This window comes from Podarcis liolepis, assembly GCF_965112155.1.
Source record: "Podarcis liolepis genome assembly, chromosome: 5".
Classification (NCBI taxonomy): Eukaryota; Metazoa; Chordata; class Lepidosauria; order Squamata; family Lacertidae; genus Podarcis; species Podarcis liolepis.
In genome coordinates, this window is record NC_139556.1 from 30,629,971 (window position 1) to 30,656,854 (window position 26,884).

At 42.1% G+C, this 26,884-nt stretch overlaps 3 long non-coding RNA genes across 5 annotated transcripts in view; 1 reads left to right on the top strand and 2 right to left on the bottom strand.

Moving 5' to 3' along the window:
• The window catches only part of LOC310706696, a 59,490-nt gene extending 45,740 nt beyond the window's left edge, over positions 1 to 13,750 (bottom strand). For both annotated transcript variants that reach the window (XR_014526077.1, XR_014526078.1), the window contains exon 1: positions 13,407 to 13,750. This is a non-coding gene — a long non-coding RNA (uncharacterized lncRNA). The remainder of the gene's footprint in view (positions 1 to 13,406) is intronic.
• LOC310706671 overlaps positions 1 to 26,884 on the bottom strand; it is a 276,435-nt gene that overhangs the window by 60,196 nt on the left and 189,355 nt on the right. The gene's annotated exons all lie outside the window — the stretch shown is intronic.
• LOC310706767 overlaps positions 13,888 to 26,884 on the top strand; it is a 59,150-nt gene continuing 46,153 nt past the window's right edge. The window contains exons 1-2 of one of the 2 annotated variants that reach the window (XR_014526162.1): positions 13,888 to 14,341; positions 18,589 to 18,963. This is a non-coding gene — a long non-coding RNA (uncharacterized lncRNA). Of the gene's footprint in view, positions 14,342 to 18,588; positions 18,964 to 26,884 lie in introns of those variants that run through there. The other variant, XR_014526161.1, reaches the window with a different exon arrangement.

Here is a 26,884-nt window from a genome sequence, read left to right on the forward strand (position 1 = left end):
ATCACTAAGATCATGGCCACTGGGCCCATCACCTCCTGGCAAATAGAAGGGGAAGAAATGGAGGCAGTGAGAGATTTTACTTCCTTGGGCTCCATGATCACTGCAGATGGTGACAGCAGCCATGAAATTAAAAGAGGCCTGCTTTTTCGGAGAAAAGCAATGACAAACCTAGACAGCATCTTAAAAAGCAGAGACATCACCTTGCCAACAAAGGTCCATATAGTTAAAGCTATGGTTTTCCCAGTAGTGATGTATGGAAGTGAGAGCTGGACTCAGAAGGCTGATCACCAAAGAATTGATGCTTTTGAATTATGAAGGAAATCAACCCTGAGTGCCCACTGGAAGGACAGATTCTGAAGCTGAGACTCCAATACTTTGGCCACCTCATGAGAAGAGAAGACTCCCTGGAAAAGACCCTGATGTTGGGAAAGATGGAGGGCACAAGGAGAAGGGGACGACAGAGGACGATATGGTTGGATAGTGTTCTTGAAGCTACCAACATGAGTTTGACCAAACTGCGGGAGGCAGTGGAAGACAGGAGTGCCTGGTGTGCTCTGGTCCATGGGGTCACAAAGAGTTGGACATGACTAAACAACTAAACAACAACAAAGAGACTTCCAGAAATGTGTGCGTGCTTTGGTTGCAGCTTAGGAGCAGCTGTAAGTGTGTGAATTTGTCAATACAGAATTAACTATCGAAAATTTGCCTTCCTTGGCTGGGTGGAAGCAGGAGATGGGGTTTGAAGTAGGGATTCAATTGTGTTTGATTTCACATGGTTTGTTATTTTCGCACATTTTGCTCTTACCAATCTCAATTGATACAAGCTGCTTCTGGATGTCAAATGCTATTTCCCAGCTTTTGCTTAAAAAGGGATATTGCAGAACAGCAGGCTTTAAGTAAATTAGCTGTCCACTGTTCCTTTCACTCTCTGGCTTTCTGAATTAGAATAAAGAAAAAGGAAGAGCTAGTCCAAGCCAATTTTCTAATTTCCCAACTATTGCCCAAAACTGCACAGGATGGTTGATATGCTGGAGGAGTCTGGTTTCCAGAGGGAGCTCTATGGCCTGTAGTTTTGCCAGAAGATCTGGGAAACCCTGAGGGGTGCTAGGGAATCAAACTAGGATACCAGGATTATTTGTGGCAGGGGTCAGCAGCGTGGTGGCTGTGGGTCCAAATGTGTCTGTGGTGGATTTCCATGGTGCCCACAGGGTCCATTCTGCTTTCCCCACTGAAATTAGGCTTGAAAGTAGCATTCTGTTATAGCCAATAGAAGAGGTTTCAATGTGTGCTTCATTATGGTGTGTGCAAATATTTTGCAAATATGCCCACAAGTGGTTGGTGAACCCTGGATTATGGGAAGCTATTATTGTTAAACTAGTATAAAACCTGTGTATAGTGTTCCTTTGCAAAGTTTCAAATACATATACCTACAAGCTAATTTTGGAAATAAATAACCATAAGCATCAGTCTTATTAATGTGTAGCATCTTGTTCTACGTTGTTGTTCCTGTTGTTAAAACATGTTTTTGTTGTATTCTGCCCCTAAACTGACTTCCACTGTAGAACAACCCTGAAGACTAGATAGGATTTTGTTGTTGAAGATGTCAGTATTGGGTACATATATAATTCCATGGGCAACTTTTGATAGACAAGGGAGGTGTCATTTGATTAAAAATAATCAACAGAACCAGAGTTTCAATGGTGTCATTCCCTTCAGAAAGAGAGCAGGTGGGGGGGGGAGTTGGGGAGCTGGAGGTCTTCAAAGATGCAGTACCTTTGGTTGGTGGACATCATGACAATCGGAACTAGATCAGGTTAGGTATCTTTTCATTCACAAATGTAATGGTATCAAATATAATTGATCAAGAGCAATTATATAACAATTATATATGTTCAAGAAATATGTACAAAACCCAGTACAGTGGTGCCCCGCAAGACGAATGCCTCGCAAGATGGAAAACTCGCTAGACGAAAGAGTTTTCCGTTTTGGAGGTGCTTCGCTAGACGAATTTCCTATGGGCTTGCTTCGCAAGACGACAATGTCTTGCAAGTTCCTGCTGGTAGCTTTTCATTAATTGAGCAGTAGGAACATACCTCTGAGGACTAGAAAATGTTTTGATTCACTAGTGGCAATAAGAAAGAAATAAAATCTTACAGTAGTTTTGGACAGTCTTGCAAAAAGCACTAAAACATCTGCATCTGGGGGGAGGGGAACCGTCTCTGTGGCATTGATGACAGACAAGATAATTTTAGAACTTGCCTCCACTTGGAAACGATGAAAAAACTCAACTGAACCGTGCAAGGCAGTAGCTTCATTACACTCTGCAATGATTTTTTATTTTATTCTCCGCCCCCCTTGCAAGGTATTCCAGCACTTCATTCTTCTTTGCGATATTATGAGACAGTAGCTTTTCTGCGATGACATTAGAGGCATTTGTGGAGTCAGTGGCTTTCAAATTGGGCAGAAGGAGTCTCCTGAAGCCTCTCTCCTTTCTGCTAATGTGACTTCAGCACAGGTACTGCATTTCCTCTGCAACCTCATAATGAAGTGCAAGGCTGAATATTGACAGGTGAAAATAGTATTCTGGTTTGTTGAGAGCTTGCACCTCAGTCACCTCAGTGACTGCTATACTGAATGCCATTTCCTGGTGGCAACAAATATCGTTTGTGTTTGCCTACTTAGTAAAACCATGAAAACCATGTATTAGTCTAGTTATCATATGTTGCTTCATCAAAGCTAAGCAATCATCATAGGATGAGAGTGAACCTGTACTTTCCCCAATATTCCTCATGTAAGTTTCACACTATGATGAGATCTAGACATGACTACAGGCAAACAATGACAGATCTGCACTTTGATGATATTCCTATTGCTATCACTTTCTTCTTTGCATTTGAGCAAAGCTTAGGAGCATCAGAAATTGCCGTATATGGAGTCAGATCATTAGTCTATACCATAGTTATGCAGGGAGATCTATGACTACTCTCATCATGTTCTGTTTTCCTTATTGCACAGGAAGCTGCCCTAAAGTCAGTCCAAACTAGATGAACCAATCTAGTGCAGCAGCCAACTCTCTGGCCCCTTAGGGCTTCAAGCAGGGGTCTTTCTTATCCTTACCTGGAGAAGGCAGGGACTGAATCTGAGATGTTCTGAGCACAAAGCATATGCTGTACTTTCAGTAGAGTGGTGATCCTTCTCCGACATAGTCATGAAGTTGGGAGAAGTGTTGAATTCTGAAGTCTTCAACGAGTTACAACCCAAACATTTCCATTTGACTGACATCTTTAGCTATCTTATCACTGAAGACTGTGTATGGTATGATTTTAATTATTTCTAAGCTACAGTATTTAAGTGGGTAGCTACTTGAGGCCAATATTCACATTGCAGATCTCCTGACATCTGTTTTTCTGTTAAAAGCAGCAGGAGGGCACCATGATCCATCAGAGCTCTCTGGAATATGGGATGGTTGCCCTCTGGTTTCTGTTTGTAACCATTCCCTCTCTGTGCCATTTTTGCTTTTTGCCTTTCAGTGGTTTCTCTTATGGACGAACAGCACTGAAGGGTTAGCAGCCCTGGCTTAAGGAGAGAAAGCCTCAGAGACCCATGGAGAATAATGTAGAACAAAAAGGAGATTTGAAAAGGCTATTTAAAACAGAGACTTCTCAATGTCCAGGCAGAGATATGAAAAATCAGACAGTCCTTATGGTATCATGGACCCAAGTTGTTAAGGGATGTTTAAATTAATATTAGAACCTTCAACTTGCCCATGTAACATATGGACAGCCAGTACAAGTTTTTAAACACTGAGGTTACATACGAGTAGTTTTCTGCCCTGCCAACAATCTAGCTGCAGCATTTTGTATCAGTTGATGTTTCTAGACTAGGCCCAAGGGTTGGACAGAGATAGAGGTAATTGCAACAGTCAAGTCTTGAGGTTACCAACGAAGGAATCACCTTATGTAGAACAATGGCCTTTAATGAAATTGCATGAGAATATTTTGATCACATCCTAACTTTCCTAGTGTCTGCAGGTGGCCAGATGACACAAGATCTTGTCCAGTTTATATAAGTATCACTTGTTGATTTTTGGAGAACTGAGGAGCAGCTGGTCCTTCTCCCCCCCCCTCCCCAAATACTGTTTCAGCTTAAGGGGACAATGCAGAAATGCTACATATAAGGAATTGAGAATCATTTTGGTGTGGAATTGACTTCCATGGAACTAGGAGTCCATTTGTTAGCTGAGACGTTTTCAGTGAAACTGAGAACTTATGAATTAATGGGTTGTAAGATGAAGACACATGGAACAAGTAATTGAAGTGAGCAGTAATACAGAATGGGCTGGGTCACCGGAGCACTTCTAGCTATTATTCCAGGCAGAGTTGCTCAAAAAAGGAGAGAGAAGAAAATGTATGTTCTCTTGCTACAGCCTTGTGGTGTTTTCTTCCCATCATTAGGAAATATAAAAGGTTTCTATCCTTTAATGAATTTTTCTGCATACTTACGGCTTCACAGAAGTGATACATTTGATTTAGGCTTGCCTCAGACAGCATCATTTTGTGCAGAGTAGTTTTGTAATTAGAAAAGTGGCATTTGAAACGTCAAAAAGAAGACTTCTTTTGGTTTGAAATGAAATTATCATATTAAGTTGAGTGTGTCTAATGTGAGGTTTGGATGTGTGTCAGAATCTCTGTGGTGTGTGTGAGTTGCATGGAGGCTCAGTGGTAGAACCTGGCATCTGCAGTTATGAGAAGCTCAGGGAGCGGGTGATGAGAAATACCTATGATTAAAATGCTGGAGATCTGCTGCCAGTCTTAATAGGCAGTACTAGGCAAATAACACAACTTTTATGTTCTGATGGGTATGAGGTATGAAAGAACCTCACCTTGATCCCACTGAAATGAATTGTCCAAGTGTCATATATACTACAGCAGAGCTGTAGTAGTCTGAAGAGGGATCTGGTTAGTTCTCCTGGAGGGTCATATTAAAGGAGGATTGGTGAGCTAGTGCCTCATCCCTAACTCCACAAAATAGTTCACTGGTCGTTCTTTTTGGAATTTCCCAAAGGGGGGCAAAGCTGCAAAGCCCCAGAATTTGGGGTGTTAATTGAGGTACCATGTTTTTCGCTCTATAGGAATCAATTTTCCCCCTCCAAAAATTAAGGGGAAATGTTTGTGTGTCCTATGGAGCGAATGCAGGCTCCTTGGCTTCAGCGAAAGCAACGCGAAGCCTCCAAAGCGCAGAGGGAGCGCTCCCTCCGCGCTCTGGAGGCTACGCGTTGCTTTCGCTGAAGCCTGGAGAGCGAGAGGGGTCAGTGCGCACCGGGACTCCTGGATTCATCAAAAGGAACCCGAAGCCTTTGGAGCACAGCACGAGGTCCTGCTGCACTCCAAAGGCTTCGGGTGCCTTCACCCCACTGCCCTGCGGAGGTTTCAAAGGCTGTCCCCGAAGCCAGAACAGCGAGACGGAGCACTGCGCTTTGTGCAAAGCCTCCTCAGGGCACGGGGCGCCTTCATCCCCGTGGCCTGCAGAGGCTTCTGGTACAGCCTGCGAAGCCTCCGGAGGGCAGTGGGATGAAGGCTCCCCGTGCCCTGCGGAGGCTTCGCGCAAAGCTAGACCAGCTATCCCAGCGGCTATCCCAGAAGCCAGATCCCTCTTGCTGTTCTGGCTTCTGGGATTCAGAATTTTTTTTTTCTTGTTTCCTCCCCCCCAAACTAGGTGCATCCTATTGTCTGGTGCATCCTATAGAGCGAAAAATATGGTACTTAAAATAGGTGCATCTTCTGTTTGGTGGCTCAGTTGTGATTTCCTTTCTAATTCTTAAATGAGAACTACAAAACTGCAACATTGTGTGTGTGCTGATGAGTTGCAGCTCAGCAACATCTGGGGGGCCAAAGGTTCCCCACACTTGAACCAGACCAAAAATTATGTATGGAAACATTAAAATATTTGGTTCCAGAATGAGCAAATAATGACCTACAGCGGTCTTGGTTTAGCTGACCCAGAAAAAGGATGTAATTTCCACACACCCCTCATCTTATCAAATATGCTTTTAGTCTCTAATACTGGCATGAAAGTCTCAGACATTCTTCTGTGCTTGCCCTCCTGTCCTGGGCTTTCCTTTCTCTATGGTCCCAGACTGGGAACAGATTTTACTTCCGAAATCTATTTCTCTGTTTTGCAATTTTGCACTGTAAATTCCTCAAGCCCTCTTGTACACTCTGAGTGATTTACTGAGAGCTCAATAATGATTTATTTTCTCCAGTTTGAGTGATCAATGAGAAGCAATGAAGTGTACTTTGAACTTTAGAAGGCAAAGAATAGCCATTTGTAATGGGGAAAACAACTGGAGAAGGGAGACATGGCAGTTTGATTAAATATTTCAGCAGTGGCACCATTCATATCACTCAGAGTGAAGAGGCAGAAAAAAGCACGGTCTAACAAAATTAGAGAGAGGCAAGTCTTAATAAGAACTGTCATTTTTTTCTAAGACATTCGCCTTCAACTGTTAGGTTGGGGGATTCACAAATGGGTCACTCCCACGTACCTTTGGTCAAATCAGCTGATCAACCATTCACTTTATTAAGGGAAGAAAGAGAACAATAATACAAGAGAAACATGCTAGGGTATGGTCTGAAAGTGCATCAGGCTTCCACCTTGCTGAAGCTAATTAGTTCTGGATCTGGTCAGTGTCTGGGTAGGGTGACCCATGTAGAACCACATACACACTGCCTTGAGTTCCATGATGGATGAAACATAGGCTACAAATTTTCAGTAAGTAAGTAAGGCTGCAATTCAAACCCCACTTACCTGGGAGTAAGCACCATTGAATTCAATGGGACTTGCTTCTGTGTAGACATTGCAGCTTAAGCCCATAAATATGGTGTAAAAAAAAATAAAAGTTGGTTGCAGATTTAGCCTAAAAATGGGTCCAATGCCTGGAAAGTTTAAAAGCTGCAACATTAAATATAGCACTCCAAATGCCTGGATGCTTCTGAATGAATTGCTGTCATGGACTTGTCCATGGTTCTGATTATAATTGCAAAAATAATAGCTGAAGGGTAACATAGCTTTTGAAAGCGTAATGGTAAAGAGCGAAAAAGAGAAATTGGCTCAGCAATAGCTTACTTAATTTTTCAAGAAAACAAGCAAGTATTGTGAGATTCTTAAATTGAAGGAATATATATTGTTAGCCTCCAAAGGTGTCTTGAGATGCAGCACATAATTCAGAAGAATTTTTTCCCCTTTAGAAATAAGGGGGAGAAAACCACCACTTTGCTGCTGCTTTCTTATTTACTAGCAGGCTTTTGCTTAAATTGAGAATGCTGGGTTTGATTTATCCTTAAAATGTTAAGTGAATTGTGAGATTCTTTTTATCAATAACAAATAGCAGTGTGTAATAACCAGCTGGCATCTATCTGTCTTGGGAAACAATGGAGGAGTGCACCTTTGGGGGTGAGGTCAAGCTGTTGGAAGTGTCCTGTCCTATACAGAAGCCCGGGCAGTGTGTATGGAGGCCCTGGGCTACCCAGACGACAAGACCCCCCCTCTCCCTTGGTGATGTGGGCGAAAGGAAAGCAATATGTTTGGCACCAGTTCGGCTGCAGGAGTTGCCAGAAGGAGGCATACAAGACGCCATCCAACCGTCTTAGGAACTCCACTCTGGATTTGTGTCAGGTTTACTCCTTAGCCTTTTCTTCCCAAAGATGTCCTGCAAGGCAGCAGAGTACATATTTTTCCTCAGGGTTTACTCCTGAAGCCTTTGTCATGTATTAGTGTAGCTGCAAGGCTGCAGAGGTTTAGGATCAGAGTTTTCCTTCTCATAGATGCGCTACCTTCCCAGGTTTACGAGCTCCATCTGCCCCTCACTTCCCTCTAGGGCCCGTGCAGAAACAGCTTTATTGACCGTTGGACCCACTATTGGTCTCATCCGCTCAATCCACCAAAGCGTGTCTTTGCATGCAGGGGAAGTCCCTAACTCACTGAGGGTTGAGACCCATCAGCTAACCTCACCTGGTTTAGCCGGACACAGAAGCCGTTCCTGGGGTATGGCCGCTGTCGCATGCTGACAGCTTCTAGGAGCCACAGATGAGAGCTGAATGGAGGGGGGGGGACAAATGGTGGGTGAACATGCCATGTCCCCCACCAGAGATACTACTTCTCCGCTAACACCTCATACACCTCAATGTTTAATAGGAAAATTGGCTAAGGAGGCATTTGGGCCCTTGGATGTCAAAGGAATCAAAGGTGTGTTAAAGGAAGAAAAACAGAAGCTGAATGAATTATATGCATCTGTCTTCACAGCAGAAGATATAGGGCCTGAATTAACTTTTGCATATATGCCTGAATTAACTTTTGCAGGAAGGGCGTTTGAAGAACTGGTGGTGATGAGAGACAAAGTTCTGGGCCTAATAGGCAAACTAAAAAAAGGAAAATTTGTTGGATGAAGAACATCCACTTGAGAGATCTCAAAGAATTCAAATGTGAAATTGCTGGTTGAACTTGTCCCTAAGAACTACCTCCATACCTGTGGACTGGAAACTGTTTTACATGCTCTTGTATATAGCCAACTATATGCCTGCGTGTGTGTGTGTGTGTGAGAGAGAGAGAGAGAGAGATTGTGCTTACATACTGCTTCTGCTGTCTGCTTTAGTAACACAGTCACACTGAGGCACCACTGTGATTTCATGCTGATGCTGCATGCCAGAAGAAGGGAGAGTGGCCACTGGCCTCTTCCAGGAGCCTCTTCTTATGATTTTGGAAGCAAGTAAGATTTTTTAAAAGTGCTAAAATACAATATATTTAACACCCCCACATATTAAAAATCTCTTCTGCCTTGGTTACTGCATTTACATAAAACAATGAGATTTTCACTGCAGTATTACATATTTGGAGTATATTGGGGGAGGAAGTTAAATATTGATTGTTCAATAAATACATGTGGATATTTAATGCACGTAGGCACATTAAAACTGCAGAATAAGCAACACAGCTTTTTGAACCAAATACGAGGCTTTGGTCACCCATATAAAGGTGTTAAAGGTGTTGGAATTAATGAAGTAGTGGGAGAGAAAGTGGGAATAGATTGGGCTGAAAGCAGAACTCAGTGGATGTTAATTAAAATGTCTAGAGTTTCATTGTGTGGAAGGAAATGAATTCATAGTTAAAATAGGCAAGACACTGAGATCTATGATTGCGTCTCACACTTGTTTTGTTCAATGCTGCCATGCAGGATGGAGGGAAAATCAGCTCAAGAAGCTGGTGCTGTGGAGAAGGTGTTTAATCTTGTTTTATGTTCCTACTGTGTATCTTTGTCCACATATGTTGAGAAATACGCATGTACTGGAAGAATATGTTTTGTCTTTAGCTAGGAGTCATGGTGTGCCATGGAGCAAATTCTGCAAGGAATGGCGAATAAGCCACAAGATGGCAGACCAAAGTTTAGAATAGAAGAATATGGAGTTTATTACAAAACAGAAATATACATTGCAAATTTATTAAAGAAAGAAAGAAAAGAAAGAAGAAGAAAACACTAATAGAACCCCCCCCCCCGAATAGAATGGTAATTTAATGATGAACACACATTAGATTGTCAATCTGAAAAAGATCTGAATGATTGATCAATGTCAGACAGGCTTGTGCTAAGCAAGTACGATGAGCTCAAATAAACAGAAACACAGAGAATGAAAATAAGTGGCACCTGAAGCAATGTATGATTACAGAAAATGAACAGCAGCCAGGGGGGCCTGCCTCGATGTGCCTGGAAGCCAGTTGCCTGCCTTCTTATTAGAGGGAAAGAAGCAAGCATTTTGTTGGAAGTACCTATTGGGGAAATTGACCTTGGCAATGTTCAGAATTCTAATGAATATGTTTTGCTATTGCCACAGAGCCAGTGGTGAACAGATTAAATTATAGGGAATAAAAGAAGAGTCCTGCTAGATCATGCCAAAAGCCAACGTAGTCTAGCATTCTGTTCTCACAGTGACCAGACAGATGCCTAAGGGGAGCCTGCAGGCAGGACCTGAACACAGTGGCACTCTCCCCATTCATGATTCCCAGCTACTGGTATTCAGAGGCATTCTGCCTTCGATGGTAGAAGCAGAACACAGAGCAGTCCTTGTACTGAGAGTGAAGCAGAGGTACTTGTAGAATTCAATCTTTGTAAATTCCAACCCGAACCAACCCAATTTGCATTCTCTAGACTGATGTGCAGATTCCGGAGCATAGTTGTTCAGATTTTGTACGTCTCTAAACTTTGGAGTGCAATTATTGGCTTAAAATGTACCAACATGCCCGTTTTTGGATCAAATAAGTTTAGAAATGTGTTTTTTTTGAAAGAAAGTACTTTGAGATGTGCATTTCTTTTTGTATATAGGGCTAGACAGAGGCACTGACTTGGGTCCCACGTTATGGGTGCCCAATGGTGCCTGTGACATAATGTGGCATCATGACATCATGTTGTGTCAGCGGCACGGCAATGCTTCCTTGGTCTCATAGGGTCTCAGAGGTTATGTCTGAGGCGTCGCGAGACCTCTGATGTGACTTTCAGTTTCTACTGGAAGTTGTGTTCAGAGGCCTGGCAGGGCCTCCAATGTCGTCCATCATTTCACATTACTTTGTATTTTTTTAAGTCCTCCTGAAAATTCACCAGCATTTTAGTGTGAATTCAGTTTGCATGCAATTTTGCCTCATATTTCCCTAATAAAATGTATTTGTGTGTGTTATTTTCACTAATACAGTGGTGCCCCGCAAGACGAATGCCTCGCAAGACGAAAAACTCGCTAGACGAAAGGGTTTTTCGGTTTTGCGTTGCTTCACTAGACGAATTTCCCTATGGGCTTGCTTCGCAAGACGAAAACATATTGCTTTTTTTTTTTAAGCCGCTTGAAGAGGCGCAGTTGCGACGGACCGTGCTTCGCAAGATGAAAAACATCGCAAGACGAAAAGACTCACGGAACGAATTCTTTTCGTCTTGCGAGGCACCACTGTATATGCATGTTCATGCAGACTTCATCCTAGTATATGCATTTTTTGTACATGCATTTTTGGCTTGAGAACTGTGTTTCTAACTCTGGAGAACTGCCAGTTTGAAAAGATGGCTGTGCTTCCATTTATGTATTGTTTCAGAACGTGTGAATTAGGTAAATTCACCTTTAATTGTGCACTGAATCAGATTTTTCTCCCATGCCTAGGCACCAGGCTGGGGAAAGTTGCAGTAGTAAAAGGTAAACTTAGAGGTTATTTTTGTTTTCTCATCACTCACTCAACCTGGCTTTTAGCACAGATTGTCTCTCTTTGTTTCCAATGAATATTGAGTAATATATTGAAAGTCAAGCTATAACTCTGGACTCATGGTCATTTGAGTTTGTGTCTATTCATGCAGATACCAATATTACTGGCCTTGACACAGGTTAGAAGAAAGGAAATAGAGTGTTTCTGTTACCTTCCTGTCACTATTATTTGCCAATAGTGGTCTAGATAACAACTTCTAAGTGACAGCAATCTTGTTCCTCTTTTGCCAGATAAATGCTACCTGGAAGGATAAAATACATGGCAGTAACCTTTCAGCAGAAAAGACTTTGAAAATCATCTCTGTTAAAACTAAGCCGTGGGGTGAGCCATTACTTTAGAATTTCAGGTGCTGCCTCATTTGCCCAAGTGAAAAATGGAGCAGGCAATCACAAAGATTCTTGTTGGGTTACCATTTACAGTTTGCGTGATAGGCCCAGACTGCTGAATTTTGTTATGCTGACTGGTAAGATCTAGGAAGGTGTGTCCCATGTGACTTGGAAGCCATATTCGACAGTGGTGGTGAAATGCCAGTGCTTGATCTCAGATGCTGTGACTTGTTGCAAAACCTCCCTGATCTGTACTCTGGATATTACGGGGGCAATCCTTTGAAAGGTAAGCCTTTCAAGTGTATTGTACAAAAAGCTTAGGAAAGAGCTGCTAAAGAAAGGCAAGAAGTTTGAAGCCTGAAAGCACAGTGGAGAGCTTGCTTTGTTCTCAACCACATTCTTATTTCGGATAGAGATAAAGGGATATGACTTTTCGCTCTAAATGTCCCTGTTCTTCTTTATCAGCACTTCAGGGAAATACAAATGTTTGAAATACAACATACAGAGTATGTAGAACAATAAGGAGACACAGCTATGCAGGGAGAGGATTAGAAATCGGGACCTCACTTTCTTTGCTGTATGTAGCTTTTGTTAATGTGATTGGGTTTTGCCAGATTTGTTTACTCATTTCCTTCTTTCCAGCTTTTATACTAAGTTGCTGCTGCTGCTATTTTGGTTGCCCATTGAACCTGCTTCCTTTCTTCTGAGATGAAAGTGTTGACTCTGCGTACCGTAGCTTCTTAAGTATCAAAGAAACAAGTGATCCCATCCAAGTTGCATAGCAAAACAGCAGCAGCAGCAGCAAGCAGCAGCGGCAGCAATAGCAATATTCATAATTGCAACCCAATTTTACACTTTAGAATGATTTGCAAAAATTCAAAGCTAAAAGTGTTCAAAGGCAATAAAAGGGCCAGTCTATAAGACTGGGCATTTTCTCAACCTTTGGAAGTGCACACTTTTATTCCAAGCTTTTAATTAAAGATTTGTCCTGCAAACCAACGTTTAAAAGAATGCTGTTCTATAAAACAAGGGAGTGAAATGCTAACAACAGGAAAAGAGAAACAATGCTGCTTATGAGTTCCTCCCCAGACTAAAAAGGAATATCTATCTGGATGGAGAAAGACAACCTGGTATTTCCCCCTGAAACTAGTAAGATGATTTATGTATAGAAGCAGGGATGGGTGACCTAGGATGTTTGTTGCCCCTCCCCACTTTCTTAGTGGCTATAGGTAGCCTGTTGCTAGGCCTGGTGCCAGTGGTCAGCATATGCCAGGGCCCATACCTTGCTATTACTAGTGCTGATGCAGGGTTTATTGTGTGTTGAGGATGAGGCACAGTCATTGTATAACCCCACCCTTTACCTGTGTTCATAAAAAGCAGTCCAAGCTATACCTCCGAGAAAGAGGTTTGAGCCACAGAGTACATCCTAGGCTTGCTGTGTCCCATGATGGCCAATTAAATGCTACCCTGTCACTTAAGAGTCAGTATCCTTTGGTGCTGATGTTGACTCCTCATCAGCATTTTAGTGTGAATTTCTCTTCATACACATTTTTATATGCACTTTTGACTAACGTACACATTTTTGCAAAGAAATTTTCCCAACTACAATGCATTTTTGTATGAGATTTTCACTAATACCTTTGTTTTTATGCACGCTTTCCCTGATGTATGCAGTTTTGCAAACATTGGATAACTCTATCACAAAAGTTCAAATACCAAAGGATAACTGTGTCCACACATTATTCCAGAAAGTGCTAATTTGATTAGATTTGGCTTTAAATGCAAGCTTACCTGAATTTTGCCCATCCCATGGTGGTTATTTGGGGTTATGGGGACCTGGTCAGTGGATGCTCCACAAAACTTTCTTGATTCCTTGAGAAGCTGGTAGTGAAAACTACACCTTCAGGGTTCAGAAGTCTCAGCGAAGAACCTGCTGCTGGCAGGCCTACTGGGGGTGGGATGGGGAACGAATCCATCTCCTCCTTGGACCCGCTACTGCTTCGGGTCTCTAAGCCTAAGGACTTGGGTTCTGGGGCCATGATGGGGGGCATTGCCTGGTCCCTATGTGAAGATAGCCCTACTTGATCTTCCCATGGTAGCTCCCCTTTCTCCTGTCATGTAAGCTTAGAAGGTTCTCTGGCAACAAGAGAAAAAACTTGCCAGCTGCTTATTTCTCACCACACCTGGATTCTATTTGGCCTCTCAGCATTCTCTAGTTCCCATGGCAACCAGAGTTAGCCGGTAGTCACTTCTCTCTTCCTTCAGTTGCTCCAGGGTGGGGCACCCTTTTTTTCTCCTGAGATGTACCTTTTCTTGGGGGACAGGCAGGGTCCCCAGCAAATATATTACTCTGGGTTGGGACTTCTCCTAAGCTCCCAGGCTCTCTGTGCTTAGATAATAGGCAGCAAGCTCCTGGCACTGCTTGTATCTGAGCTTTTATGACAGTTTGATTTTTCCCTCCAGTGACTTATTTTTCTTGTGGGACAGAAAACGGGACATAAATGTCCTGTTCTGGCGAGGGTTACAGAGGGTATCTGAAGGAGAGGAGTAAGGGGACAGGGCTTCTTGAAACTTGACTCTGCTCTGCAGGGGAAGGTCTCCACAATTCCCAGGCCATACTGGAACAAGGAGGGACTCCTCCCGAAATGGAAAGGAAACACTCTGCTGGGCAGCCAGCATGGCTAAACTCTGGAAAACATCCCGATAACAGGCCCCACAATGAAAAGGTAAGAAAATTTGAAATGAAAGGTAGAAGGCAGTCCAGGAAGCCCTAACTACATCCTTTCTGTGGTATTTATATGTGCAAAAGCTGCCCCAGGTCATTTGACCCTTTTAAAAACATAGTTCTCTTTTTCTGTCCTGGAAAAGACTGCACAAGAATCTCTGTTTAGAGTTTAAACATAACACGTTACTTTACTTGGAATACTAAAACATTTACGTGTGTGTGTGTGTGTGTGTGTGTGTGTGTGTGTGTGTGTGACTGACTTATGAGACTTTACAGACTTCTTCTGAGGCACATAGCAGCATAAAACAGACTCCTGCTGCTCTCACAGTAAGACTCACTAACTAATACTCTGCAGTGGATAGCAGACCTAACTGAAAAACTGTCTACTGGGGTGACATCATCAAATTATATACTACATTAACTCTTTCCATAGCATTTTGTATGCACCGCTCCCACACTTTCCATGGAGCCTATAGTCCATGAGAAGCTGATATGCACAGAAACAGAGGTGGCTTCAATGTCTTGACTCTCTCTGAAACAGGACATGCCCCAGCTAGAATATTCCTGCTTTCTCTGGTAAGAGTAAGGTGTTGTTGTTGTTTTTTTAAAAAAAGATCCTTCAGGATATAGAAAAATATTGCATACTAGGGAGGGGTACTGCAAGCCCTATGGTTTCCGAACCCTGTGAAGGAACCTCCTCCCAAAGGCCACATTTGCTGAGGCCAAGACATGTGCTTTGTAATGCCGTATGAATGTGTAGCTGCTTTGAAAGTCTCATCCAATGGGGCTCTACCACACTCTTTCCTTTAGGAGAGAAAACTTTTGTAACTCCTTTCCTAGGTGGCCATATACCCAAACTCACTTTATTTTCGTGAGTTGGTTTAAATTGAAATGGGCTGAGGACAGCTGCCCCATAAAACACCTCTGGACATTTATTGATGGTTTCCTGTGTGCTACTGACTTAGGAAGATAATAGAAATGTTTCACAAAATGTCCTGAAGATTTCTTCTGACCCTTTGGCATGTAACACTTTCCCAATAGTTCACTTATGTTTCTTGTTCCTCTGTTAGTTTTATATTACTCCGCATTTTGTCGATATGTGTATGATGGATTTTTTTTTTGATGGTTTCACAACGTGGAGTTCTTTCCAGATGGGAAAAGATTTAGTATAATGGGGCTTTTTTGGTCTTCTTTTTGTTATGGTCAAATTGAGGCTATATTTTTTGAACAACTGTGTAACTATCCCTTTCTAAAATGTCAACAGTCTTTTGTTTTGGCAGTACTTTCTTCTATTCCATTCATTTTCAACTAGGGCAATGCTTTCAAAAGGTGAGGCAAACAACTGCTTCGGTTTCCCTCCTCCTTCCAGTGATGAATTGGTTTTAAGATTTGTCAAAAAGGCATTTCAGGAGACCTATGGGGTAAACAAAGTAAGTACAGGATAGTGATCCACAAACTTGCTGGAAATTCATCAGCATTTTAGTGTGAACTTCTCCTAATATAGACAGTTTTGCATGCATTTTAGCTTAATATAGACATACTTGTAAAACAGTATTCCTTAATAGAATATATTTAGTATGTTGTTTTTACTAATGTGTGCATTTTTAGGCACACTTTACCCTAGTGCATGCTTTTTTGCATACATTGCCCCACTGGAGAATTGCATTGCAAAATTCAGAGAAATGTGACTTTCAAAGAACAGTTGCGTTTTGGAAAGTGCAAATTGGTAGATTGGCCTTTAAATGTGAACTGAAATTGAATCTCTGTTCCATCCCTACTACAGAGTGAAAGAAACTAGGACAAAGGTGAAACATATATACTGAAATTCTGTGGGAGGCAGATTGAAGTTATGGTCTCATAGGGAGTGCTGTCAGGACAGGACTTTAGGGCTAATGTTCAGGATTCCCACCCTGTAGAATGAGCAGGAAGATCCCAAATGCAGCAGGGCAAGATGGTTTTGATTTAATTTTGAATACACAATACCATCAGGAGAGGGTTGTATTATAAGGTCTTTTGAAGTTAGCTCAGTAATAATATACACTACCTTGACCTAGTTCAGCATGACGCGGCGGGGGGGGGGGGATACACAAACACATTGTAAGGCACATTGGCCTGATCCAACATGGATTCATGAATACACAACCATAGCTATAGGTTTGCTTGTTTTTGCCCCATTCCCTTTGTGTGGGATCCAATCCAACAAGGAAGGATATCCTGCACAGAAACCTTTTTGTATGTGGGTTATCCTTACTAGTCAAGGTACCAGTCCATAGAATGACAGATTTTCATTGTAAATTCTCGTTGGATAAAATACAGTTCATCTACCTGTATGCAAATTTAAGTGATCGCATGATTGTGGATTGTAACACTTTGAATTGCAAGTGGGGTGTGTGCCATATTTTTGATTGCCCAGCCATATTAAACTTGAAGTAGTAAACTATCAGGGATAGAGCTAATGTCTACATACAGGGAGGTGTTTTTTGGTTTTGCATTGAAAAATAATCAATGCTATGATCTCCCACCTGCAGTTTGAAATGGTAGAGGCCAGAATGTTCCATCTAATTTTGTAAATGGTGTAAATCTGGAATAGAGAGAAAACTGTATGCATATACTCTTGGTTTATTTTACAGTGTTTTATTTGTGGCCATTCAAGGAATGGTTACAGCTTGAGTAATCAGCTGTGATCACTGCTCTTTAGGGAGCAATCCTAACTCCCCTCTGCCCAGTGGCAGATCTGTAGGGAATGTGGAAGGTATCTCTGCATCAGGAGTTTGACATTTCAGGTCAGCCAAGGCAGAAGGTGTGTGTGTGTGAGAGAGAGGTAGGGTTTTCATAAAATCATAGAATGGTAGAGTTGGAAGAGACCCTGAGGGTCATCTAGTTCAACCCCTATCAACACAGGAATCTCAACTGAAGCATCTATGACAGATATCCCATCTTTTGCCATGCCTGCTCCAGGCTGGTGCAGAACAGAGGCCCAGATTGGGGCCACTGCCCATAGCTGGGCCAGCTTTAGGATCCAGTCTAACTCTGCCCCTTCCCACCCCAGAGATGACTGTTTTGGATATTTCTGCTGGCTACTTTCAGTGGGCCTAGCAAGGACTTTCACAGAGCACACTGACCAATGTAGTTGAACAGAGCCAGACAAAAATGGTCACTTCTGTTGCATCCAAACCCTGTACAGCATGCAGATTAGGGTTTTGGGTTGCTGTGTTATATGCTTACTCTGTATCTGCTTTCACCTTTTGGCCCCTCTAAATCAAGGTGTGCTTTTGTGTCAGAGCTCAAGGTGTCTGCAGTTAATCTCTTCTTCAGTGGCAGCTATGAACAGATTTTTCAGGTGTAATTATAATGTGAAGAAGGCCTATTGATTAAAGGTCAATAATTATCTGAGCAGGAAAGTAATCCTCCGCAAATCTCGGACCTGTTTCAGAGACATTTTGTATTATAAATCTGCTACTTAAACAGAGGAAAAGGAGACAGTAACTCCTTTCCTAAATGAATTGAGAAAAAGATTTTGGAGGCAGGGAAACATGAAAAATAAATTCAATAAAACCCAAGCAATACTCTTCCCCCAAACAGTATGGAAAACGTATTTTCTGAAAAATATCGCGAAACAAAAACTTCATTAATGTGGTTGGTCTGACACCCCCCCCCCAATTGTTACCTTTCATTAACCCAGTGTTCAATTCCTGGTCGTTAACATATGATAAATGATTAGATGAACACTGTTTTATAGTTTGCATACTAGGTCCCATGACACTGCCTCTTCTATTTGTACTCTCTTTATATTTTTACTCCTATTCCAAATAATGTTCTAAATCTTCTCTCTTGTTCGCACACATACCTGGAGTTTTGACTCCAGAGCTGAGGTAGTTACTCTTAGCATCCTGGTTGTCTGTTCCATTGCATTTCAAGCATTTTGTAAACTACTTTGAGTAGTTCAGTTGGTAGACAAGGTATATAAATATTTTAAATAAGCAAATTCTATGCAGCACAGTACTGTCATAAATTACTGTAAATGCAATCTTAATGGGTATACAGACTTTCATGTATTTTTGTGTTCTGTGTATGGTTAAATAGTTCTTATATATTAAGAGAAGAAACAGATGCTGGAGAAAGGCATCTGGTTTAACCCATTTTCATTGCTACATTATTTGCTTTCTAATAACACACTTGTTGCTAGTGGGTTCTGAATATATCTCCAGTACTGAAACTTAAGGCCATTTTTTACCTCTTTGGTGTCAGAGAACTGGACTTTCTGACAAGCAGCGAAAGAGCAGGCACAGAGGAAGAGGTGGGGAGAAGCAGTTAGCCACAGGAATTCAACCTTTATACACGCACAGAGAGACGGAGAGACACAGAGAGCAGGAATTCAGCTGCAAGGCTCAGATAGTGACACAGACACAAAAATAGAGAGTGCAATCACCCTGATTGCGTAGACTCACGAGATTAGCCAAGAAGCGCAAAAATTACAGGAAGAGGAGGTGAGGGTTTTCCTGTTGGGGGAGAAGGGGGCGGAGCTCAGTCCAGGCAACCGTGGCATCGGAGGAAGACTGAAATTAGTGGAGCTCTAACCAGGGCTTTTTGTTGAACCAATAAATCTTAATTAATTAACTGCCAGAGTCATCTCATGTGTGGGGGAGAGACCCAGGCCTTACATTTGGCTTCACCACACCTCTCCTCCTCTGCTACACCAGTAAGGAGGAGATTGGAAGCTTTCGCTTCCATTTGCAATTATAATTATTGAACCTGGACAAACCGTGGTTAGTATTAGCTAGGGTTTAGTGAAACAAACCAACTTCAAGCATGTTCCACTAACTAAACCATAGTTAATGCTAAGCACAGCTCCTGGTTCAGACTGTTGTGATATACAGTTACTGATTCACATGCATGAAAGGGTTAACCTGAGTCCTGAGCTCAAGTTACCAGAGTGTATACGGTTTAGCAGGCTCTTAGCAGCCTCTGCTTCCCCTTCTCAGTCTCTCCTCTCTTTGTGCTTCCTATGTAAGGCGTCTTGAGTCCAGTCAGAGGAAAAGGCAGAGTTAAAAAATAAATAAATTATAATAAGCAAGAAGTCATGTGGCCATGGCTCCCTGCAAGTGAAAGGAATCTCTGTAAAAGAAGATTTTACAGCCTGCAACTTTACTAACCCAAAGATTGCATCATCCTTTTTGGTAAAGAAACCAAGTTATTTTCTTTTTAAGTTATTTGGAGGCTTTTTTCATCTTAATTTTACTGTCAACAAAGATCTGGAAACTTTGTGATTAAAATATTCACTTATTTTCAAAGTGATTTATTCTAGCCTAAGTAATTTTGTGGGGAATGTTTGTATAAAGGTGCATGAGGGCAGATGCAAATCTAACCAAGTTTTAACATGCTTGGAGCAATCACCACTGTGCTAACACTGGCTCCTCAGAGATCTGATACTTGTCTTTGTTATTCCAGTCAATAGTCACAAAAATACTCTGTCCTATGCTCTAAACCAGATATGTATACAATAATAAAATTAGCAACAATATATCATCTCCATTGACTGGCTTAGCAATAGCTAGTAATTTTTCTCTCCTGTAACAACCAGTGCACAATAGAGTACAGCTCTAACTGAACTATCTGTGAACCAAATTTATCTGACAAGGACATGCACCCTCTAAAGACGTACTTGACAGCTGGATCCTACTAGATAGGGCTGTTTTGAGAATAAAGGTTCTGTGTTAGTGCAAAGTAGAATGATCAGGATTTAAAATACTTGCTTTGCTAAAAAGTGCTTTGTAAATTATTCATACTAAGCCTGATCATAAGCATAACGAGGTACAATTATTACATTACTGGAGCTGCTTCTCACATAAGTTGGCAACAAGATGAGTTCCTTCTCATGAAAATATTTGTTATCTTATTTAGGTTTTTTAAATATCCTATTCTTGTGTTCCCAGGGAACTCTCAGCATGGCTTTCAAGGGGTAGTTGTAACACCAATAATCTATATCATCTATATCTATATCTATATCTAACAATATATCAGCAGCAGCACAGCTATTCATCATTAAAAATGGAGATTGTGGAAAGGAATAATGTGGTCTTTTAGAGTAGAAATTATGGAAGTGATGTGGTGGGACCAGATTACAGAAAAGCAGCCCCCATTCCACTTGGGTAACCAGTGAATCAGGTCATGTCATTGAGGAAGCCATTTTGAGGACTGCTCCACTATTCGGGCTCTCTCTTCCCCTCAGAAGGTCACCCAAGCATGAGCATCTTAAGCATGTGCTATACAGCTTTTATGTTTGATTTTGCTAATGAGACACAGGTGGGCATATGTATCTTATTTCTTGGTACATATCTTAATCTTGTGTGTGAGTGTTTGTGTGTGTGTGTGTGTGTGTGTGTGTGTGTGTGTGTTTTAAAAATGTCTTGTGTCTGTTTATTTTACATACCGTATTGTAATGGCTTGGGTCTCTCCCACAGACGCGAGACAACTCCAGCAGTAATTATCTCAGATTTATTGCTCAAACACACAAATCATTTCGGACCTCAGTCACTAGCATCATTCTCCAAGTTAGCAGTTGCCCGGACTGAGCTCCGCCCCTCCTCCAACAGGGAACCCCCCGTTTCTTCCACTCTTTTTCTCTTTTTTTTAAAAAAATAATATTTATTGAGTTTCCAAAAATTTAAATTTAAACACTACAAACAAAAAAACAAAAAAGAAGAAACAAACAAACGAAAAACAACACAATACAGTGGTGCCTCGCAAGACAAAATTAATTCATTCTGTGAGTTTTTTCGTCTTGCGAATTTTTTGTCTTGCGAAGCACGGTCAAGTCGCAACTGCACCTCTTCAAGCGTTTTTAAGAAAAAGGAAACAAACTTGCAAGATGTTTTCATCTTGCGAAGCAAGCCCATAGGGAAATTCATCTTGCGAAGCAACTCAAAAAACGAAAAACTCTTTCGTCTTGCGAGTTTTTCATCTTCCGAGGCATTCGTCTTGCGAGGTACCACTGTATCATACAAAAACACTACAAAACTAACACATAAGACAAATAAAACAAAACAAAAACCATTTAAAACATATTAAACAAATTCAATGTCATATCTTTCGTTCGCTTATTTTCACGACTTCCTCACACCTCCCTTTTTGTATTCCACATCAATTAACTATTTCAGCAATTCCTTTCCATCTTCCCCTGTTTTCTATCCTATAATTATCTTAACACATTCTAACCTTATTTTGTTCCCTTTAATACTCTATTGATCTATTTATACTTAATTCCTTATAACATTTCTGCTAAAGCCATATAACTTCATTCCAACTGTGTTCTAACATTCATTAATTTTGCAATATTTCTATAAATAGTCTTTAAACTTCCAGTCTTCTTCCACCAGCTCTTCTCCCTGGTCTCGGATTCTGCCGATTCTCTCAGCCAGCAAAAAGCAGATGATTCACAACAAAACTTAGGGGTCTGGCAGGGCAAGTCCACCTCCTTCTTTAGCATCCGTTAATATCTTAAGTTTTACTCGGGGCTTCCTGCCCTGCCAAACAAATCTAGAGACATCCCTCTACCACCTCCTGAAACAATCCCTCCCATCCAAAGCTTGCAATGTTTGAAACAAAAGCAACATCCCCAACATCACAGCAACCCTCACCCCCACCACAACAACTCGGCCCAACAATAACCACTTCCAATTTAACCCTGTTTCCAAATCCCCCTTCTCTTCAAGCCAACGTCCTTCACAATTGCCCTTGAATAAATTCACATTTTCCTCGGGTAGGGCTCTGATCCTCAATTTCATCTGTTTCTCTTTAAGTTCAGTCATAACCAGTGTCGGCTTGAATTCATAAAGTTGTCCTTGAATGGATGGGACTCTCTCCAGTTGAATTACTTTAACTTCAGCAGCAAGGGTTTTCTCCTTAACTTCACCCGCAGTTTGCCGTATCAGGATAGATTCCTGTATCAATTTCTGGGTGGTTTATATATTAGTATCCACAACATCCACTTTCATATTTATCACGTCCATTTTCTTGTGAAGTTGTTCCAGCGAGTCATTTATTTTCACTAATGCAACCGCTAAGGCCTCTTCTGGTGACATTCCGTCTTTCACATCTGCCATAACACTCAATAAATTCAAGGTCAATCTCACAGTCTCACGGGTGTTATCTTACCGCTGGAAATTTCCCAGCCCAGATCTTATGTAGCCGCCAGTTTCAAGAACTTCCACTAGAAGGAAACAGTTTCTATTTGTATTGATACATAATATCCTCTTATAGGCACAGTTGAAACGACCCAAAACTAATTTCAAAGTTACTTTCAGTGCCGGAGACAGTAGAAACAATGTATCTTCTCTTATGCTAACTGTCAATGAACGATCCAAACGCTGTCAATAAACATCCCACCAAACGTCGGACCTACTAGCAGCCCGTTCCCAGGGTCCGAGCGGCGGTATTTCGCCTGTCTTGGTCTCTTCCGCAGGCAAACTCGGTCCACAACTCCCCCCCCCTTCTCCTGCCTCCAAGGGGGGGATTATATTCTTTACTTATGGAAATTTAGTCTTTACAAAAGGCTTTCCAAGACTTCAGCTTGCAGCCTCAATTGCTTCAGTCTATTTACAAAAGGGGAAGGCGGACTTCCTGTATTGAACCTTCCCCGTTTCGATGCCAAATTAGACTTTTTAAAAATCCAATTTTCCCGATTAAGCTCTACTCACGGGTAGTTACTTTAGAGTCAAATTGTCCATAGGAAAAAGTCAGCGCTCTCCGACAACAGCTATGCGGCTTCACTCCGTGGAAGAAGCAGATGATTCGAAGCACCACGTCGCTCCAGTTTCCCTGCGAGTGGGGGAGGCACAAAAGGTGCCCGCCGAATCCCACGCTCACAGGCTACTCCCGCCTGTGATTTTTAACGGGTCTCCGCCTTCGCCATGGCGGCCAGACCCAGATTTCCATGGGGCTGATTCCTCCCGATCAGAGGAATCCAGCCATTGCCGGAGGCGCCTCCCCGGAAGTCCTCTTCCACTCTTTTTCTCACCTCTCATGAAGTCTTGTAGCGCAACGATTTTTTGCAGAGATCACATCCGGTCTCTCTGTCTCTGATTCAGAGCCTGAGTTGCCAGGTTGCATTCCTTCCTTTCCTTTAACTCTTTGCTCTTTGCTGGAGCCTGCCTTTTCTCCCTCCTCCCTGCATTCCAATCTGATCTGGCTGTCAGTATTTTGACTCTCTGTCAGCGGAGGCACGGAGCTGACAAGTATTAAATATTATTTTCGAGGCTGTTTTTAGTTAGGCTGGAAATATGCTAGAACAATGTATAGAGCACTTGCTGGCATTCTCCTGTCTGGAGAGACAATGAATTGCATCTCTGGGGTGAAGTCAAACTGCTGTGTTAGCAGCACCAAAGTGATCTCCTTAGGACACAAGCCTGGGCAGCGTGTATGGAGGTCTTGGGCTGCCCAGATGACAAGACCCTTCTCTTGCCCTCACTGATGTGGTCCAAAGGAAAGCAGAGCAATACACTTGGCAGGTTTGGCTGCAGGAGTTTCCGGAAGGAGGTGTACAAGGTGCCATCCAACCGTCTTAGGGACTCCACTCTGGATATGTGTAGGGTTTACTCCTTAGCTTTTTCTTCTCCCAGAGACATCCCGCAAGGCAGCAGAGGTTTAGGATCAGTTTTTATTCTCCAAGACGGCCTACTTTCCCAGGTTGATGAGCCCCATCACTTCCCTCTACAGCATGTGCAGAAACTGCCTTCTTGACCCTTGGACCCACTATTGGTCTCATCCATTCAACCTGCTGGAGCCTGTATTCATGTGTAGGGGAAGTCCTGAACTCACTGATGGTTGAAACCCATTGGCTGCCCTCATCTAGTTTAGCTGCCAGTTGTAGCCATTCCCGGGATGTGGCTGCTGTCACATGCTGATAGCTTCTAGGAGCCACAAGTGAGAGCTGAGTGCAAGGTGGGGACCAAAGGTGGACAAACTACCCCAGAAGTAGCATGATGTGTCCCTCGTCCCTCCCGTAACACCCCCCACCCCAAAATAACACACTCACCTGTCCTTTAAACTCATTCCCTTCTATTCGCTATTTCTGCTCATAATGGCATAGTTTTTGGTGGTTTTTCCTTCTCTTTTTTACATTACCCAAACCATGTCTACTGTTCTTTATCTGTCAGTTCAAACTCCAGAGAAAGGTTACAAATGTTTTGACATTTTGCCAAAGTGTACATATTTGAGGGGGGCTAATATACATGATTAGTGGGACGCAGGTGGCGCTGTGGGTTAAACCACAGAGCCTAGGACTAGCTGATCAGAAGGTTGTGGTTCGAATCCCCACGACAGGGTGAGCTCCCGTTGCTCGGTCCCTCCTGCCAACCTAGCAGTTCAAAAGCACGTCAAAATGCAAATAGATAAATAGGTACCGCTCCGGAGGGAAGGTAAACGGCGTTTCCGTGCGCTGCTCTGGTTTGCCAGAAGCGGCTTAGTCATGCTGGCCACATGACCCAGAAGCTGTACGCCGGCCAATAAAGTGAGATAAGCACTGCAACCCCAGAGTCGGTCACGACTGGACTTAATGGTCAGTGGTCCCTTTACCTTTACCTTTAATATACATGATCAAGGTCATGATGACAAGGAAACCAAGGGTGGAATTTTGACAAGGAATTCCTGGGTGGAATTTTGTTTGAGATTCCAGAAAAAGTGGCTTTCCTCAGAATGGCAAAAAGTTTTCTCTTTCTTCAAAGCTGAGCCATGCTAGACAATGTGACCCAAGGACTTGTCAGCCCAACTTGTAATAGTGAGGGGTTTTCATTCCATCTTGTCAGTTTTTCATTACTTTTCATGTCACAAAAATCATCCGCACATATTTCAAAGTCTCGTGTATTTCTGACCTGAATTAAATGAGCTGAGCCCTCTAGAGATGTATTGTTTTGTTTCTCCTTGCTAAATGAATGCAACTTGCTGTTTAACTTACTGTGTAAGGAGGAGATGTGTACAGGCATGCAGTCCTTCAGAAAATGAGGACTGAGATATCAATAATGCAAAAGGCTACTCTCTTATTATTGTGAACAAAGGACTGCAGCAAGCCAGGGAACAACAGGTCCAGAAGATTATCTCCTGGAAGCACAAACTGGTTATAATGGCCTAATTAGTGCAGATCTAGAATGTGACAAGGAAAATGTTGCCTCTTAGAGTCCATGGTGCAGTGTTGTGATTTTTCAGATCTGTACCAGGAAACTCTGGAGTTCCTCTGAAGTGTATCATGTATTTTGCAGCGAGAAAACCAGAAGCAACAGGCAAACTTCCCTTAAGAATAGCTCACCCCCCTCTATCCCATGCTGAGCTATCCAGGTAAGGTGCAGCAATGCTGATGTCAGAAAGGTGGATTGCACCACCAGACCAGCCAGACCTGCTACTTACTGCACTGGCCATTCTAAGAAAGTTGCATCAATATTGTGACAACTAGGTTCTCTCTCTCTCCGTTTGCCTCCAGCAACTCTGAAGGCAGGGACCTATATGGGGAACTGAAGCTTTTAGCCAGCTTGTCCACATTTTCAAGCAGATATTGAATAAAGGCTGTGGTCTTGACAATTTTTATTTATTTAAGGAGCTGCCATTCTCAATTAGCTGAGTTCTGTATACAATACCATATGCTATGCTTTTTCTGCAGTCCTGTAGAATGATAGCCTGCATGTTCTTGTGGTTCACAACTCCAAACCGAGCACAGCCTATTCAGAAAGCAAAGTACAGAATATTTCAGGGGTCTCCACATGGTGAGGCAAAGGGTTACACCCTCCTTGGAGCATTCCATTTCTGAGTTCAGTGGGACTTACTCTACGATAATGGGGTACAGCACTTCAGCCTTTTTCTCTCTCAGTAAGGATCATTATCCAAGCCACTGCTACCCAAATTGCCACTCTTCTTTCCTTGCTATGCACTGTAATTCATTTGCTCTGCCACAGATTCTCCTAAACTGGCTTCAAAGGGGGATTTTAATAAACTGATCATAACGGTTTCCCTTTATTAAAAAAAACCTAGAATATTTAGTCTCACAAATTACCTTGCTTTGCCTGTTATAGAAAAGCTGCAACACAAGCGCATTAGATTTGCATAAATATTACATTTGATGCAAACCTTCAGGGTTATTATTATTCAATTCATATGTGCTTCTGAAATTAGGCCTTTTAATATTAGTACAATTAAAAAACAGCACCGATGTTGTAGTGCATTTCAAGGATTCAAATAAGTTGTACATATGAAGCTTCATAAATGGTCTAGCCTACTATTTTCTACTGCCTACTTGAACTAGAGCTGGCCTCAGAAAGGGATTCTGCCTAACCTTGCTCTCTGACTCAGGACTCAGCTACATTAATAAAGAAACAATAATTTGAATGTACTATAAACATGTAACACTAGATGACGCCAGTGAGCAGGACATATTTAAACATGTTTTTCCAGAAGTGTTTTTAAAATGTTGTTTAAACTATCTAATTTCTGATTTTTTTATAGTGAGTCCCCCCGCCCCGTGTAGACCCACCCTCAGATCTTTTAACTGGAAGTGCCTGTG